Below are 17,833 nucleotides of genomic sequence, written 5' to 3' on the forward strand. Positions count from 1 at the left end.
TGCGTCTCTTCTGGGGCATCCTCATCGGGATATGCACTTTGCTCAGTCAACAGTTCTTTCACCAACTTCACAGCCGGATTGCTGTCTTGGGTGTCAGCCCATCTATGGTGTGCTAACGGATTAAAATTCACCTCTTGTTGTTTCTGATAGGTACTTGACTGATGATGTTTTGCCTTGGGACGATGGAAGGCTGGTAGTTCAATTTCTTCAAGCTGCCCCGTTTCCTCTTCTACATCTCTCAAGTGTGGCATCTGGGATAGGGCATCGGCATTTCCATTCTTGCGACCTGCTCGATACTTGATTATGAAGTTGTAATTAGATAACCGGGCTATCCATCGCTGTTCTAACGCACCTAATTTGGCTGTGTCCAGGTGGGTCAACGGATTGTTGTCAGTATAGACAATAAATTCTGCAGCGGCCAGATAGTGTTTGAAACGCTCCGTCACAGCCCAAACTACTGCCAGTAGTTCCAATTTGAAGGAGCTGTAATTTTCTGAATTTCTTTCAGTAGGCCGGAGCTTTCTACTTGCAAAGGCGATGACTTTCTCCCGACCTTCTTGCTTTTGTGACAGCACCGCTCCTAGTCCCACATTACTGGCATCGGTGTAGAGGATGAAAGGTTTATGGTAATCTGGGTATGCCAGAACCTCTTCTCCGGTTAGTGCCTTCTTTAGTTGTTCAAAGGAGTCTTCCCTTTCGTCGTTCCACTGAAAAGGAGGGTTTCGGTTTGAAGGTTTCTTCGTCTGCCCTACCAAGGTGTCTTGCAAGGGTGCTGCCAACTTGGTAAATCCTTTTATAAATCTGCGATAGTAACCCACCAATCCCAGGAATTGTCTCACTTCTTTTGCGCTGGTAGGTCTTGGCCAATCCCTTATGGCGCTTATTTTCTCGGGATCTGGTGCTACTCCCTCCGAACTCACGATGTGTCCCAGGTACTGTACCTTTGGCTTGAGAAGGTGACATTTGGATGGCTTGACTTTCATGCCATACCTGGATAAGGCTTCGAACACTTCTGCCAGGTCTTTTAAGTGTTGTTCGTATGTCTTTGAGTAGACGATCACATCATCTAGGTACAGGAGGACGGTCTCGAAGTTCTTGTGTCCGAGGCAGCATTCCATCAGCCGCTGGAAGGTACCGGATGCGTTGCAGAGTCCGAACGGCATGCGATTAAATTCACATAGACCCATTGGTGTGGTGAATGCCGTCTTTTCCTTATCTCTCTCAGCCACAGGGACTTGCCAATACCCGCTTGTTAAGTCTAAGGTGGAAAAATAATTAGCAGATTTCAAAGCAGTTAAGGACTCTTCTATCCTAGGCAAGGGGTAGGCGTCTTTATGGGTGATGTTATTAATCTTCCGGTAGTCTACGCACATTCTCATGGTTCCGTCCTTTTTTTTGACAATCACTAGAGGGGCCGCCCAGGGGCTACAGCTGTCTCTTATTACCCCGGCCTGTTTCATTTCCCTCAGCATATCTTTTGCACATTGATAGTGAGCGGGCGGTATGGGTCTATATCTTTCTTTTATTGGGGGATGGTCACCTGTGGGGATTGTGTGTTCTACCCCTTCTATCCGTCCGAAGTCCAATGGGTGTTTACTGAAGACTTGTTCATATTCCGTCACTAGCCTATACACCCCTTGTTTTTGATGGGTAGGTGTTGAATTTATGCCCACGTGTAGCTGTTGGCACCAATCCTCCATTTCTCTATCTGAGCCATTGCCTTCCACCTGACAGGTTGGTTCTAAGGGCTCAATGGTTGTGATGGCATTGTTGTCAACAGTATATAGCTTTGCCATTGTAGCATACCTTGGCAAAGTGACCTCTTCCTCTCCACAGTTCAAAAGTCGTACCGGCACTCGTCCCCGGTGTACCTCGACTATCCCTCGTGCTGTAAGTATAGTGGGCCTGCTGTCGGTGTACACTGGTTCTATTAAGGCTTGATAATCTCATCCCTTAGTACCAATGGCTGCTCTACACCATACCAGCATTTCTGTTTTTGGTGGGATTACAATAGACGTTGGATCACTTACCCTCACACTGCCGATTTCTCCACCTGCAACTTCTACCTGTTGCCTTAACATCAATACTTTTATTTCCCTCCGGAGAACTCTCTGCTGGCAGGATTGGGCAGTTTCAGCAATTTGCTGTAAGACAGAAATGACTTCGGAAAAGCAGTTCTCTAACACATTCATTCCTATCAATACAGTTGGTTCACAGTTCCGCCGGTCAACATCAACAACAATTATACCCTGTTTCTTCAGTTCTACTTTACCAATCTTTATGGTCATCTCCCTGAATCCTAGTTTCAGTACCAACTTACCATTACTGGCCCATATATCTAGTTCAACATCAGAGGGCCCTTTATCAATATCTGCATCAGCCCAGTACCTCTTATAAAGGATATACGGTATAGATGAAATCTGGGAACCTGTGTCCAGCAAAGCGTTGAGGGGAATTCCGTCCAGCACGATCGGGATAATGGGTCGTCCTCCGATGTACCTGTCGTGCCAGGGTGTTGGGCCTTGAAAGTTCATTCCTGCGAAGCGGCCCGCATTCCCAGGGGATTCCCGTTTAAATCACAATCTCGTGCAAAGTGGCCTGGCTGCTGGCAACGGCGGCAAATGGGCTGTCCATCCGGTTGGTAGCGGTCGCGGGGTCGTCCTCTCCATGTCGGGTATCTCCGGGGTCTCATCCATGGAACATCCTCTCTACAGTTTGCCAACTCCATCTTGTGTCCTCTCATCTCCTGCATGGTTTTAGCCATTGAAGCAACAACATCAGCTAAAGAGTCAAGCTTTTGTTGAAGAGCCTCATTAGTACTGGGCCCCAGGGGCTTAGCAATGGCCCCAGACATAGCTGATGTCACTGGCACTCCCTGTTGTTGAGGTGCCTCTGCCATGGGTTGCGCAGGATCCTGATCCCGAGGTGCCTCTGCCAGCTGGAGACGTATAGCGCTCTCCTTTAATTGGGCAAATGTCAATTCAGGGTTCTTAAAAACAAGCATGCTCACATGCCCCCGGTGAGAAGGGGTGTAGAGTCCCTCAATAAATTGATCTCTTAGCAGTTTATCCGCTCCGGTGTTAAAAATGGGTTCAGCCAGTGTAAGTGATTTAAGGGCTTCCTGCAGGTTTAAGGCAAAGTCTCTCACGCCCTCATTAGCTTTTTGTTTGCAATTAAAGAATCGTATTTTAGCTTTGCTGCTGGCTGTGGTTTCAAATGTAGCTTTTAATCCAGCAAATATGCGTTCAACAGTGCCTTTTAGATCAGCTGCCCATGCTGTGACTTCTCGCTTAGCATCGCCACTTAACTGCATCATCAGGAGACTAACACGCTGAACTTCACCCACAGGGAACATGTCAAAATGGGCCAGCATCTTTTCTCTGAAATCGTCAAGGGTATTAGGCTCACCTTCATACATTGGAAGCCATGGGCCACCCGGGGTATATGGCATCAGCACCGGCATGATGGGCGCCACTCCTTGCACCGCTGCACTGCCGGACTCTCTATTGACACTCTGTCTTTCAGCTGCATTAGCGTTGCCGGGTGATGCGGCGTCTCCGTGCTGCGACATACTGTGCCCCCTTAGTTAATCCGGACCCTTCCGGTCCTTCGCTTCCGTCGGGATAGTGTAGATTCGTTCCGCTGTGCAGCAGGATCGATTTTCCCCTTGCTCTGATGTCAGAGCGCTCAGCTTGGTGCCGCCCACAATGACACGCCCCCTGCTGCTCCCACCCACCGCGCTCTGTAATGGCGGATTCTGAAGTTTTTCAGTTAGACTGGGGCTCAGGTGATGGCGTAGCTCAATTAACAGTCTCGTGCCTAACGGTTATGAAGTGAATACCTCAGGGGATGGCGGCCATCTTTACTCCATTATAACCAATGGGGAAAAGTCACTTTCAATAGTTTTCAATGGGGAATGGATTTTTCTTTAATAAAGTCAATTTTCAAGATTTTTCATCCCAGTTTTCACAGTTTTGGGCTCCAATCACGGCACACAATACCCGGTATACGGGCTGGCTAGATCCTGTTCGTGACGCCAATTGTGACGCCCAGGAGACCGGGATACCCAGCACCGGACCAATGGAGTCTGTCTCTTGAGGGGGATGTCACGGGTGGCTTGACCCGGTGCTGTGGCCTCAGGCAATGCACAGTGTAAGGGGTATCATGAGGGGACAGGCACTTACTTGATCAGCAGCAGGTTCTCCCAGCGGTGACGATCCCGATCCTGGATAGATGGCTATTGTCCAAATGAAAGACTGAGGCACTGAAACGTTTAACCAGTTTACTTTAACATAAAAGGATTTACAACCAGTCCTGTCACCGGAGTCTGTATGGGAACTCTGAGTTACTTTGACCCTGCTGGGGTCTTCGCCTCTTATTGTGCGCAATTTCTGTGTGGCCCTGCTGCTGTATGTGAACTGGCTGCCGGCCCAATCTGTCCCCTCCGGGTCCTGGTTCGACGGGCAACCCGAGTCCTTTTATCGGTTTACCCCCTCTGGGAGTACCGCTGAACTCTGTGTCTGTTGCTGCGTCCGGCCCTAGTGAAGCTGATATCACCTCACGTTTTTCCGGTTGCTGTATTATATATAATGAATACAGCCACGGATCCGGTATCCGTCCTTGCGCCTGTTCTGGGTAGTGATTAATGCTACCCGCTTCTCACAATGTCCTTTTTCTCTATCCCTCTTCTCCTCAGGCCGGTGATTTAGGCCTGGTAACAGTCACAGGGCTGTTAGAGATTCAATTGTATGACCTCTCACTTTCAGCTCCTTAGCCCAACTGCCATTTCTTCTCTCAGACCAGAATGGATCAAGGGGAGTCTCTGGAGCTCCCCCTTCTGGCCGGAGGTGGTAGTGCAGTCTTGCTATTTTAGTATTTGTACTTACTGTCAGTAACTATTTTTGTGGCAAATACCCCTAGGGGTGCCACATATACACGCACACTGTTCGGGTGTGTATGCCTGGACAGTGTTGTCAGATTACGGATGATTCCGATTTCTAATTCAGATCATCATCATGATCTGGCTACAAATCAGATCGTAATTTAAAATAACGATCAGCCTGAAAATCGTAATAAATTACGATCTTCAGTGATCGCATCGGCCAACACTAATTCCAAATATGCAGCAATGTACTGGCCATATCTGTCCTGGATGCTGCCCCGGAGTTCAGCCTCGCCTGTCTTCGGCATGCACGGGCTGAACTGCCATCACCGGCTGATTCCTCAGCTCTCATAGTTCAGTCCTGCAGATCCGTGCACAGGTCGGGCTGAACTCCGGAGCTCAGGTGAGATACGCCAGGATTTGCAGAGGCATTTTGCCTGCTGCTTGCAAGCACTTTTTAAGCACTTTGCAAGCGCTTTGGCAAAACGCTTCTGCAAATATGGGACGTGGCCAAGCTCTGCTCAACTCTGCTCTGCCTGCTATGGCCTAAATCGAGCGTATTTCCTGTGGTTTTCAGGCATTTTTTGGGAGGTTTCCCTCTTGCCCATTCCCTTGAATGGGCAAGTTAAGCATGGGATCCGACGAAAAATAGCTTTGAAGCTATTTTCTGGTGGGGCGTTTTCCGGACCTGGCCAGAATCCGCCCGTAACCCGCACCATAGACATGAAAGGGCAGGTTTCAGGCAGGAAACACCGCATGGAATACGCCTGTAAATCCAGCTTGTCTGGATAAAGCCTGAGGCCTCGTGCCCACTGACGGAAGGGGATTGCGGAGCGGCATTTCCGCAGCGGCTGTAATTGCGGTAGCAATTGCAGATCCCACAGAAATCTATTGTGCCTGCAATTGTGGCCACTATTGTGGTACCCTAATTCTGTAACAAAATCTTCACTTAACTCTATGGATTTAGGAGCAGGTTTTAGTACAGGATTTCAGCCCCTTGTCTGAATGGCTGGAATTTTCTTTGTATAATGGCAGCATACATTGACATGCTGCACTGCATGTTTTTTTTTGTAAACAAAATTTTTCATTAGCATGTGGATGGGATTTACACATTAATGCTGCATATTACCCCAGCCTAATGGACTATTCTGTTATGCCTTAGGCCAAAAGCACACTGGTAATTTTACTGGCGTTTTTTGCGTCCTGCACAATCCTCTCAATGAGACAGCATAGGTAGCGTGGACGTCACGAACGTCCGCGCTGCCCATCCGACAACTACGGAGCTATGGAACTCCCCATTCAGGTGGGCGGCTCGTTCAACATGGCTGCGATCGGCCGTGCTGAACGGCCGTCTAGTTGAAGGGTCTAAAGGTACCTTAAAAATGTGACCTATTTCAAGTTTGGAAGTAATTTTAATTTTAAACAAAAATATATCATTTTCCACTGGGATAATATATGTTGTAAAAAACTATTGGTTGGCCCCTTCACACTAGATTTTGCTTTAGTTTTTTTATTATGAAATCAGAAAATCTGGAGCAAAATGTGAGTTTTTAATGTGAGATATGAACACAGGCTTCTGATTAGGATATTTTTTTGTGTGAATTTATCCCAAAATTCTCTGTCTGCTGCTTGTTACACTTTTTCTGTTATTTCCTCTACTAATACTTTCATTTTAAATTAGGAAATGGACACAGCCGTATGTTGATATTTGGAACAAGAGACAATCTCAATCTACTGGCACAAAATAAAGAGTGGTTTGCTGATGGCATGTTTTTCACTACACCAGCCTTGTTTAAGCAACTTTACACAATCCATGTAGTCCACAGTGGCCTTGTTGTTCCGCTAGTGTACACCTTGCTGACAGACAAGAGCCATTCTACATACCAGTGGTTGCTGCAAGAGCTGAAGAACTTCCAGCCTGGACTGCAGCCAGACAACCTAATGTTGGATTTTTAACTAGCTGCAATACAGGCATTTGAAAGTGAATTCCCCAACCTTGTGAAGACTGGTTGCTTTTTCCACCTATCACAGTCGATTTGGCGTAAAGTTCAAAATGAAGGACTCAAGATGCAATATCAAGGTGACCATGCATTTGCCCATTGGATACGCATGATACCTGCCCTTGCCTTTCTACCACCACAGAATGTTGTGCAATCATTTGAAGAATTGGTGGAAGATCCTGACTTTCCACAAGAAGCAATACCTATTGCCAACTATTTTGAAGACTGCTATATCGAATGAATAGCAAAGGGCGTCAAGCACCTTTGTTTCCAGTTCAATTCTGCAATGTGTATGAACGAACATTGAATGATCAACAGCGAACAAATAATGATGTCGAAGGATGGCACCATAGCTTTCGAGAAACATGTGGTACTCTTTTCCAAAATATATTCCGGTTCATTAACTGCCTGAAACATCAGCAAGAGCTCCATAGTTTTGAAATTATTCAGATAATAGCAGGAAATCCCATTGCTGCAAGAAACAAAAAGTATGCTGCAATTTCAGCAAGGGTTAAACGTATCGTGCAAGATTTCAATAATAGGAGCTTGATGGATTATCTGAGAGGCATTGCCTACAGCTTTGAATTTTAGTTCATGGTCACATATTGTATGTTTTGAGACCAGTGTTTTTAGCTGTAAAATAATTCAAGCATTATAACCTGTATTTTTTATTTTCTCTTTTTCTCTAATCCTTCTCCTCTATACCTTTTTATGTTTCTTGTTAAAACAGTTTTGATATATACAGTTAAAGCATAACTCTACAAAAAACATGTTATGTTATAGTACCTGTGCCCATGATATTCATTTCCAAAGGAGACCTTCCAGCAGCTTCACTTCTGTGTGAAAAATCTCATCCAAGTTAAAGCTCCATGTGCTGCAGGATTTCAGTTGTTGCTAAGGAGGTTGTTTCTCCTTAGTAGCAGTACTTGTGTATGGATTCTAGAGGGGGTGGCTGCACAGGAGCATGCAACTAACAATATATTCCCTATGATGTATAAAGGGCTGCTGGTTTACAACCCTCTGCAAAGCCCCCCTATGTGTTCCGTCCTGTAACGGCTTTACACAGGCAGAGGGGAGCCCTCCTCTTGTCCAGGACAGAGCACATGAGCGGAGGGTGAAGGGGAGCTTTGCAGAGGGCTGTGAACAAGCATCCCTGAATGTATCATAGGGAGCCAGGATCCGTTCTGCTACCAAGGGGGCACGACCTCCTTAGTAACCAATGAAATCCTACTATTTTCCTGTCTGTTTGTAAAATTACTCATCTAGAAAACAAAGTTTTAGAATAAAAAAACTAATTTGATCAGAAGTCTATATCTTAGACTCATATGGTGTATTATTAGTGATAAGCAAACCTGCCAATGTTCAGTTCAGGCAGATCTTTCCCGGATGCGAAAGATCCAGGAGCAAATTGCTAGAGGCAAAACATCCAGGGATGAACTGCTGGGGGCGAAACATCTGGGGGCGAAACATCCGGGGGCAAACTGCTGGGTGCGAAACATCCGGGGGCGAACTGCTGGGGGCAAAACATCCAAGGGTGAACTGCTGGGGGCAAAACATCCAGGAGCGAACTGCTGGGGCCGAAACATCCGGGGGCGAAATGCTGGGGGCAAAACATCCGGGGACAAACTGCTGGGTGCGAAACATCTGGGGGCGATCTGCTGGGTGCGAAACATCCGGGGCGAACTGCTGGGGGCGAAACATCCGGGGGGCAAACTGCTGGGGTCAGAACATCCAGGGGCGAAGCATCCGGGGGCGAAACATCCGGGGGCGAACTGCTGGGGGTGAAACAACCGGGGGCGAACTGCTGGGGGCGAAATGTGTGGGGGCGAAACAACCTGGGGGTGAAATGCTGGGGGCAAAATGTTCGGGGGCGAAGTGTACCTGGGGGCGAACTGCTGGGGGCGAACTGCTGGGGGCAAAACTTCCGTTATAAAAAAACCGTTTATAATATACCCACAAACTTAATTGTATTTTATTGGGATTTTATGAATTATATCAACACAAAGTAATAAGTGTTTGTGAAATGTAAATAAACTGATACATGGCTTTTTAGATATTATAAACATATAAATTTAAAAATTATGACACTGTGCATTTGTATTCAGCCCCTCTGAGTCAATACTTTGTAGGACATCCTTTTACTTCAATTACTGCTGCGGCAAGTCATTTGGGGTATGTCTCTACTAACTTTGCACAAATGCCGGCTGAAATTTTTGCCCATTCTTCTTTGCAAACTAGCTCTAGCTCAGTGAGATTGGATGGTGAAAATTTGTGAACAGCAGTTTTCAAGTCTTGCCACAGATTCTCAATGGAATTTAGGTCTACAGTAGATTTTTACTGGGCCACTTAAACATTAATATGCTTTGATATTAACTATTCCAATGTAACTCTGGCAGTATGGTTAGGGTCGTTGTCCTGCTGGAGGTGGACCTACTCTCCAGTCTCAAGTCTTTTACAGGCTTCATCCATCTTCCCATCATTTCTAACCAGCTTCCCTGTCACTGCTGAAGTAAAGCATCTCTACAGCATGATGTTGACACGACCCTATTTGACAGTGAGGATTGTGTTGTCAGGGTGATGTGCAGTTTTAATTTTCCGCCACACATAGCATTTTGCATTTAGCCCAAAAAGTTTTACATTGGTATCATTTGACCCGGGAACATTCTTCCACATGGTAACTGTTACCACACATGGCTTTTTTCAAACTACAAATGAGACTTCTTATGACTTGCTTTCAAAACTGGCTTTCTTGTTGACTCTCCTCTATAAAGGACAGATTCTTGGAGTATAGAACTAAGGCTTCCCTCACATTAGCATATAAAAAATCAATCCCATTCTCATCCAGAAAAGTTGAATGAGTGGAATCTGTTTTTTATCTTTTGTCATGAGAGTGCAATGTGACAATATGAGTGTGTGATTATTTTCTTGGCTCTGATCCATATGCGATCCATATGTAAAGCATTAACATCTTCTTTTACATACTATAATACTCTATGCAACCTTAAAATCTAGTTGATAAAAATAATAAAGCAATCTAATATATAATTGCCTAGAATACTACTTCCTGCAATTTGTGCCAACTTCCGTGGCTTTGTCCGGAGCTAATGTCCGGAGCTAATGTCCGGAGCTAATGTCCGGAGATAAGTGACGTCAACAGTGTCCAGTGTCTGATTGGTTGCCGCCTGCTGCGAGCGACCAATCAGAAACGTGCCGTACTGTGACACACTCCGCCCCCCATTTTGGTGTGATTTTTGAATTTTTACCTCACAGCAAGTTTCTACTGCGTGGAGGCGGGCCCAGTGACGTTGCTCTTCAAGCTCCTGCCGAATTTCGTCAAAAAAATGATAATACCATTTACCAAAACTATATATATTTAGTTGTGAAGTGGTTCAGTGACATTTTCACACCAATTTTGAACTTTTGTTTGGTGTTTTCTCCATATACTGCCTATTATTTTTGTTCTTTCTTACTATTATTTATTAATTGTATTATTCTTACATTTGAATAAATAAAGTATATATGGATTCTAGACTGCCGATTCTTTAGAATCGGGCTGCCATCTAGTTATACATAAAGATTTAGATAGATGATATAAAGATATTAGATATATAATAAATAAAAAGATGGATAAATAGATAGGTAGATAGAGAGAGAGAGACTGCAGATATAACATTTCACAACTCCCCTACATATTTTACATTTCGCCCTTTAGTGTATTTCATGTGTAGTTTATTCTACAGCTTTTTATGGTTTGTTAAAATAATAAAAAATAAGTAAAAATGACATGGGGTCCCCCTATTTTATCAAACCAACAAAGTTAAAGCAGACAGCTATGAGCTGATATTAATAGGCTAGGAAGGTCCATGGCTATTGGGCCCTTCCTAGCCTAAAAATACTAGACCTCAGCCACTCTAGAAGTGAAATGTCATATGTGATGCTCCAAGTTTGGTGCTTCACTTTCCCTCTTCCCGATTGCCCTGGTGCGTTAGTAAGAGAGATAATGGGACTTGGGGTTGATGTCAGCTGTGAATTGTCCAAATACTCAGCTGAAATGAAGCCATGGTGTTAGTAATGGAGAGGTGTCTATCAGACAACCCCATTACTAACCCAGTAATAAAAAGTAAAAAAACACACACAAAAATAGTTTATCTTAAAAAACACTCCCTAACTTTTTTCCTGGTTCACCAATTTTTTTTAAAAACTAAAAAATCTCATACAGATCCGATGTAGTGCAGAGAATCCAACATAGTCCACAAATGGAAACCTGAAGGCATAAAAAGAGAAAAATAAAAACAAGACCCTGTCTCTCGTTTACCAATTTATTATAAAAAAGTCCCATGCAGGTCCAAAGTAGTCCAACGCTTTCCCTGATATTCCTAGGTTTTCATGATGCTGTTTGATTTGGAAAGTTCTCAAACAAACCTCTGACATCTTCAGAGAAAAGAAGTTATACTGAGAGTAAATTAAGCACCGGTGGACTCAACTCAAGTTACTAATTATTTGACTTCTGGAGGCAGTTGGTCACTCATGATTATATTTAAAGGTATCAGGCTACAGGGGGTTAAATACAAATGAACATCACAATTTTCAGACTTATATTTTTAAAGTATTTTGAAACCCAGGTTGTGTCCCCTACAAATGTCAATTCTGATGGACAAGCTGTGGGGCAGGGAAGTCAAGGAGTATGAGGTCAAATGCCAGGAGAGTACATCAGAGACAAAGAGATACGACAAATGAATAGTCAAAGACAAAGTTTAAGGTCAGTCAATGAAGGTTAGAGTATGTCAAATGCAAAAGTGGCAGTACTAGTAAATAGTCAAAGAGGTAAAATCCGAGGTCGGGCAATGAAGATCAGAATAGCAGAACACAGAGCTCAAAGCACACACACCACTGAGAAAAGCTACAGCTAGTAATGTTCTGACCATTGTCAGCCAACTAAATAGCCAGGCAATCATCCTGAAAGCATGATACCTGTAGGAATCTCAGCAGGCTTGGCCTACTTGAGCTGCTGGGCAATCCTATAATACTGACAGCCCAGCATGCCCGTGCATACTATAAGGCAGCTGAGCTGTCACTCACCATAATGACAATACGGCATGGCCCTGCATACTATTGGGTGACTGAGCCATCACTCACAATACTGACAGCCTGACATACCCCTGCTATCCATAGGGTTGCCAAGCTGTCACTCGCTGTGCCCGTAGGACACAGTGAGTTGCGGAATCATGACACGTGCATCATTTCCTATGATTATCACTTTATGCCTGACACTTTTTAGCCTGTAGGTGATATAGGTTGTATCTATAAGAACCATATACCTAACTTTAAAAACCCTTAGTGACGGAGCCAAATTTTTTAAGTCTGACCAGTGTCACTTTATGTGGCAATAACTCTGGAACGCTTAAACAAATCCTAGTGATTTTGAGACTGCTTTTTCTTAACACATTATACTTTATGATGATGGTAAATTTAGGTCAAAATGCTTTGTGTTTATTTATAAAAAAAAATATCAGAAATTTGAGAAAAATGTTAAAAAATTAGCAATTTTCAAACTTTGAATGATTATCCCTTTAATCCAGATATATGACAGAAAAACATTAATAAATAACATTTCCCTCATGTCTGCTTTACATTAGCACCATTTGTAAAATGTTCTTTTATTTTGTTAGTATTTTAGGAGGTTTAAAAATGTAGCAGCAATTTTTCACTTTTTCAAGGAAATTTACAAAATGTACTTTTTAGTGACCTATCCATGTTTGAAGTGCCTTTAGGGGTCCCATATATTTTGAAACACCCAAAAGTTATACCATTTTAAAAACAGCATCCCCTGACATATTGAAAATTGCAGTCAGATAATATATTAACCCTTCAGGTGATCTTCAGGAATTAATGCAAAATGGCATGACAGAAATGAAAATGTGTATTTTTACCACCTAAATGCCGCTAACTTCTGAACAGGTTACAACAGTAATCTGACTCTAAGGCCGCTGTTTGGCCATGAACTGCCATCGCAAACATCAGGACCACGCAATCATGATCTGAGGGCACCAATTAGGATAAGGAGGAAGCCCCCACACTCTGTTAACCATTTATATGATGTAGTCACAATTGACAGCAGCATCTGAGGGGTTAAACAGATAAGGATGGTGCCAACACTGATCGTGGCTGATACAGCAAGTTAAATAAATAAGGCAGCACACTGCAGCGCTAGAACATACAAACTTGAAATACGAAATTTGAACTGCATTACTGCACTAGAAATATGAAAAATGAGAGCTTTTAGCGCATAAAAATGGCAAATTTTATGTGTACCTGGTAGCCACTTTACGGCATCTCTCTTATACCAGGTCCTACGCTTGCCTTACCTCGCTGAGAATAAACGTCTCCATCTGAATGGTTACATGTGAAACCTCTTCCTAGACTAAAATTCTCTCTCTCTATGGAGGGGTATTGGACCTGCTGTAATTAATACACCTGTGGCTAGATGCGGAGTGCACGATCAGAAGGCTAAAGAATACATTTGAAAAACCTGACCTGCACATCCAAACATAGACTAAGTGTGAACAGGTGCTGAACCTAGAGTCGCCAACTCGTATATAGTTAAATAAATAAGGCAGCACACTGCAGCGCTAGAACATACAAACTTGAAATACGAAATTTGAACTGCATTACTGCACTAGAAATATGAAAAATGAGAGCTTTTAGCGCATAAAAATGGCCAATTTTATGTGTACCTGGTAGCCACTTTACGGCATCTCTCTTATACCAGGTCCTACGCTTGCCTTACCTCGCTGAGAATAAACGTCTCCATCTGAATGGGTACATGTGAAACCTCTTCCTAGACTAAAATTCTCTCTCTCTATGGAGGGGTATTGGACCTGCTGTAATTAAAACACCTGTGGCTAGAAGGCGGAGTGCACGATCAGAAGGCTAGAGAATACATTTCAAAAACCTGACCTGCACATCCAAACATAGACTAAGTGTGAACAGGTGCTGAACCTAGAGTCGCCAACTCGTATATAGTTAAATAAATAAGGCAGCACACTGCAGCGCTAGAACATACAAACTTGAAATACGAAATTTGAACTGCATTACTGCACTAGAAATATGAAAAATGAGAGCTTTTAGCGCATAAAAATGGCCAATTTTATGTGTACCTGGTAGCCACTTTATGGCATCTCTCTTATACCAGGTCCTACGCTTGCCTTACTTCGCTTATTTATTTAACTATATACGAGTTGGCGACTCTAGGTTCAGCACCTGTTCACACTTAGTCTATGTTTGGATGTGCAGGTCAGGTTTTTGAAATGATACAGCAAGTTGTCAGCTACAGTGGACGGCCGACAGCTGCTGGATTGTCACCTGTATGAAGATGCTATTCCCTTATATCTCAGGTCAGTTAAGAGACATATTGGCGGTCTTTAAGGGGTTAACACCCTTAAAATACAGTCATGGCAGTAAGTGTTGACACCATTGAAATTCTTTCAAAAATTTTAATACACACACAAAGGAACTAAACATGTGTATAATAAAATGTGTAATTGCAATAGTTTTCTAGGAGAAATATTCAATTTTCTGAAATAATTTCAAGGGTGTCAACACTTACTGCCATGACTGTATTTTAGGGGTATTAAAGTTAGATATATGGTTCTTATGGATACAGGCTATATCACCTACAGGCTATATCACACATGGATAATCTTAAAAATGAATGTTGTTGCAAGAATTTTAAGATTGGCTAGCAGAAGTACATGTATAAACCTTATTGTATGTGACAGGAAAACAACCATGAAACAAGTATCAAAATATACTATCTTGAAATAGTATTCATACCCCATGAACTGTTTCACATTTTTTCACTTTACACACACAAACTTTTTTGTTTTTCCAATACACAAAAAAGAACTAAACATGTGTACTTTATAATAAAACATGAGATTGCAATAATTTTCTGGGAGAAATACTTCATTTTTCTGGAACAATTTTAAGGGTGCCAACACTTTCAATCATGACTATATATTATAAATATTTCAAGATTCCACTATGATTATCTTGGTTACCTTTCCAAACAAAATAAAACAGAAGTTCTTGTAGCTTTAAATACCTCTGTGACTATCGCTGTTCACAGCACAAGCATTGATTCCCAGAGCAGATATTATTATTCATGACACTATTAATACTGTGGAGTGCACCATTGTTAATTTATATGTGCCAAACTATAAGCAACAAAAGTTCTTAAAAAGTCTATGGAAAAAAGTCAACAATGTGAAAAAAAGGATTCCCGAAGTTGTGTGGAGATTTCAGTGCCATTTCTTATCATGTTAACTTTTCTCGCTCAAGTACAGGTACTAAAACATACGGTAATTGATTTGTAGCACAATTGATTGATTGATTAATTAATTGATTGATTGAAATGGATAATATTTATTTAGGAAAAAAATGAAAACAATAGTTACTCTTTAAGGTGAACTCAGCATAAGAGGTCATACTACAAACAACATTTTTTGTTTTTTTAATTTGTCAATTAGATCAGTCATAAATGTGCGTTCCAGTGGTAAAAGTTCAATCTCTGTGACACCCGCCATTGACATTCATACTTCATAGAAATGGCTGGAAGTGTTTAAAACTCTTATAGTTTTTGTAGTCTTTGATGTTGAAATTCATTTTGTAAAGAAGGATAGCACATATACATTTTACTTTCCAGCTGAGTTTGTGTATTTCCAGGTGCCAGTTGAGTACATATCACCAACATCTAACTTGCATTTAATGATTGCTAGATCACAGAAATAAAAATCTCATTATAGTATAATTGCAATTTCATGCGCCTTTTCATATAAAGCTGTTGTGTGTATACATGTGTGTAGCCATAACTTCTGTTCTAATCTCCTTAGCAGTCCCACCTTCATGCTGTAGTCACTGGAAGCCTCAGCAGATTATGTTTGTGAACTCTGCTTTTTTCAACTTCCAGGTAAAACCACCACCCCTCTACACAGATTTGTATAAGCTGATACTAATTGTATACGTTGTAACACTAGATGCGGACCCACTACACCATGGGCCAGGCTTACCCTAGTGTGGCGTGGATAAGTGTCTAACGGGTATTCACTAGAGCCTCTGGTGGTAAGGATAGGCTGGGCCACTGGTACACACCAGGTACCATTCCAGTGCAGCCTCCGAGACTGCAGCAGAATGCCAGTGAGTCAGAACCTTAAGTATGGAGTATAGGAGGATGAGACAAAAGCATAGTCAGATGGATCAAGGTCAGGGCAGGCAGTATGGGTTTAGAATTAGTAGCCAAGCTCAGGAGTGAAGAGATCAGGATAAACAAGAAGGCATTTCGGGTCAATAACAGGTAGGACTAAACAAATATATACCATTACAGGAACTAGAATTAAAGCTACTTAGTACCTAAGTTCAAACAAGCAATGGAGGGTGGGATTGCCTGATATATCACCTGCTGGCAGGTGATAGATCGGGAAAGTAGATCTCTGCAGGACAGAATGAATACAAATTCCAGCAGCGCTCACCCTCCCTTTTAATGTCATGCAGCAGAGCTGGAAAATAATCACCAGGTAGCTCAAAGAAATGGTAAGGTATCGGGGTGGAGCAGAACAAAACTCCCGGTGAGTAGGGAGGGTCTTAGGAGGTATGCTCCTTGGATAGTCTAGCGACTGTTTCTCTCCATGCTTCTCTGTTTTACATGTTTTTTTTTTAATTTTTTGATGTTCATTTCCATGTCATTTTTGATTATATACAGCCAAAGAGTCTTTGGTTTCCAAAGTTTTCTTTTACTATTGATTATCCCAAGTAACATCTCCCTTTCTAGTGAGTCTGCCGCATCACATGTCCAAAATATGTCAGTTTCTGTCTTGTGATCTTGCTTCCCATTTTTGATCTTTACATGGACCTCCTAGTTGGTGGCAGTCAGAATTTTGATGAACAGCAGGTGTAATTTCATCCCTATCTGATTATCGATCTGCAGTCAGATTTAATCCTAGCTATTTAGGTGTTTACTGTTTTAAAAACTTTATTATCATTATTATATCAATATCTATATGACTGGGAAAATGTAAAATGCACAATGTATGATTTGTAAATATAAAATGTAAAAGACGTAAAATAAAATATTGGTAAATTCATTATTTACAGTGGGTACGGAAATGTTCAGACCCGTTCAAATTTTTCACTCTTTGTTTCATTGTATCCATTTGGTAAATTCAAAAAAGTTCATTTTTTTCACATTAATGTATTCTCTGCATCTTGACTAAAAATAGAAATGTAGAAGTTTTTGAAAATGTAACAAAAAGAAAAACTGAAATAACACATGGTCATAAGTATTCAGACCCTTTGCTCAGACACTCATATTTAAGTCACATGCTGTCCATTTGCTTGTCATCCTCCTTGAGATGTTCTACTCCTTCATTGGAGTCCAGCTGTGTTTAATTAAACTGATAGGACTTGGTTTGGAATGGCACACACCTGTCTATATATGACCTCACAGCTGACAGTGCACGTCAGACCTATTGAGAATCATGAGGTCAAAGGAACTGGCCAATGAGCTCAGAGACAGAATTGTGGCAAGGCCCAGATCTGGGCCAAGGTTACAACAGAATTTCTGCATAACTCAAGGTTCCTAAGAGCACAGTGGCCTCCATAATCCTTAAATGGAAGAAGTTTGGGTCCACCAGAATGTCTTCCTAGACCTGGCCGTCCAGCCAAACTGAGCAATCATGGGAGAAGAGCCTTGGTGAGAGAGGTAAAGAAGAACCCCAGGATAACTGTGGCTGAGCTCCAGAGATGCAGTAGGGAAATGGGAGAAAGTTACACAAAGTCAACTATCACTGCAGCCCTCCACCAGTGGGGCCCTTATGGAAGAGTGGCCTGATGGAAACCTTTCCTCAGTGCAAGACATATGAAAGCACACATAGAGTTTGCTAAAAAACACATGAAG

This window comes from Ranitomeya imitator, chromosome 5 (assembly GCF_032444005.1).
Source record: "Ranitomeya imitator isolate aRanImi1 chromosome 5, aRanImi1.pri, whole genome shotgun sequence".
Taxonomy (NCBI): domain Eukaryota; kingdom Metazoa; phylum Chordata; class Amphibia; order Anura; family Dendrobatidae; genus Ranitomeya; species Ranitomeya imitator.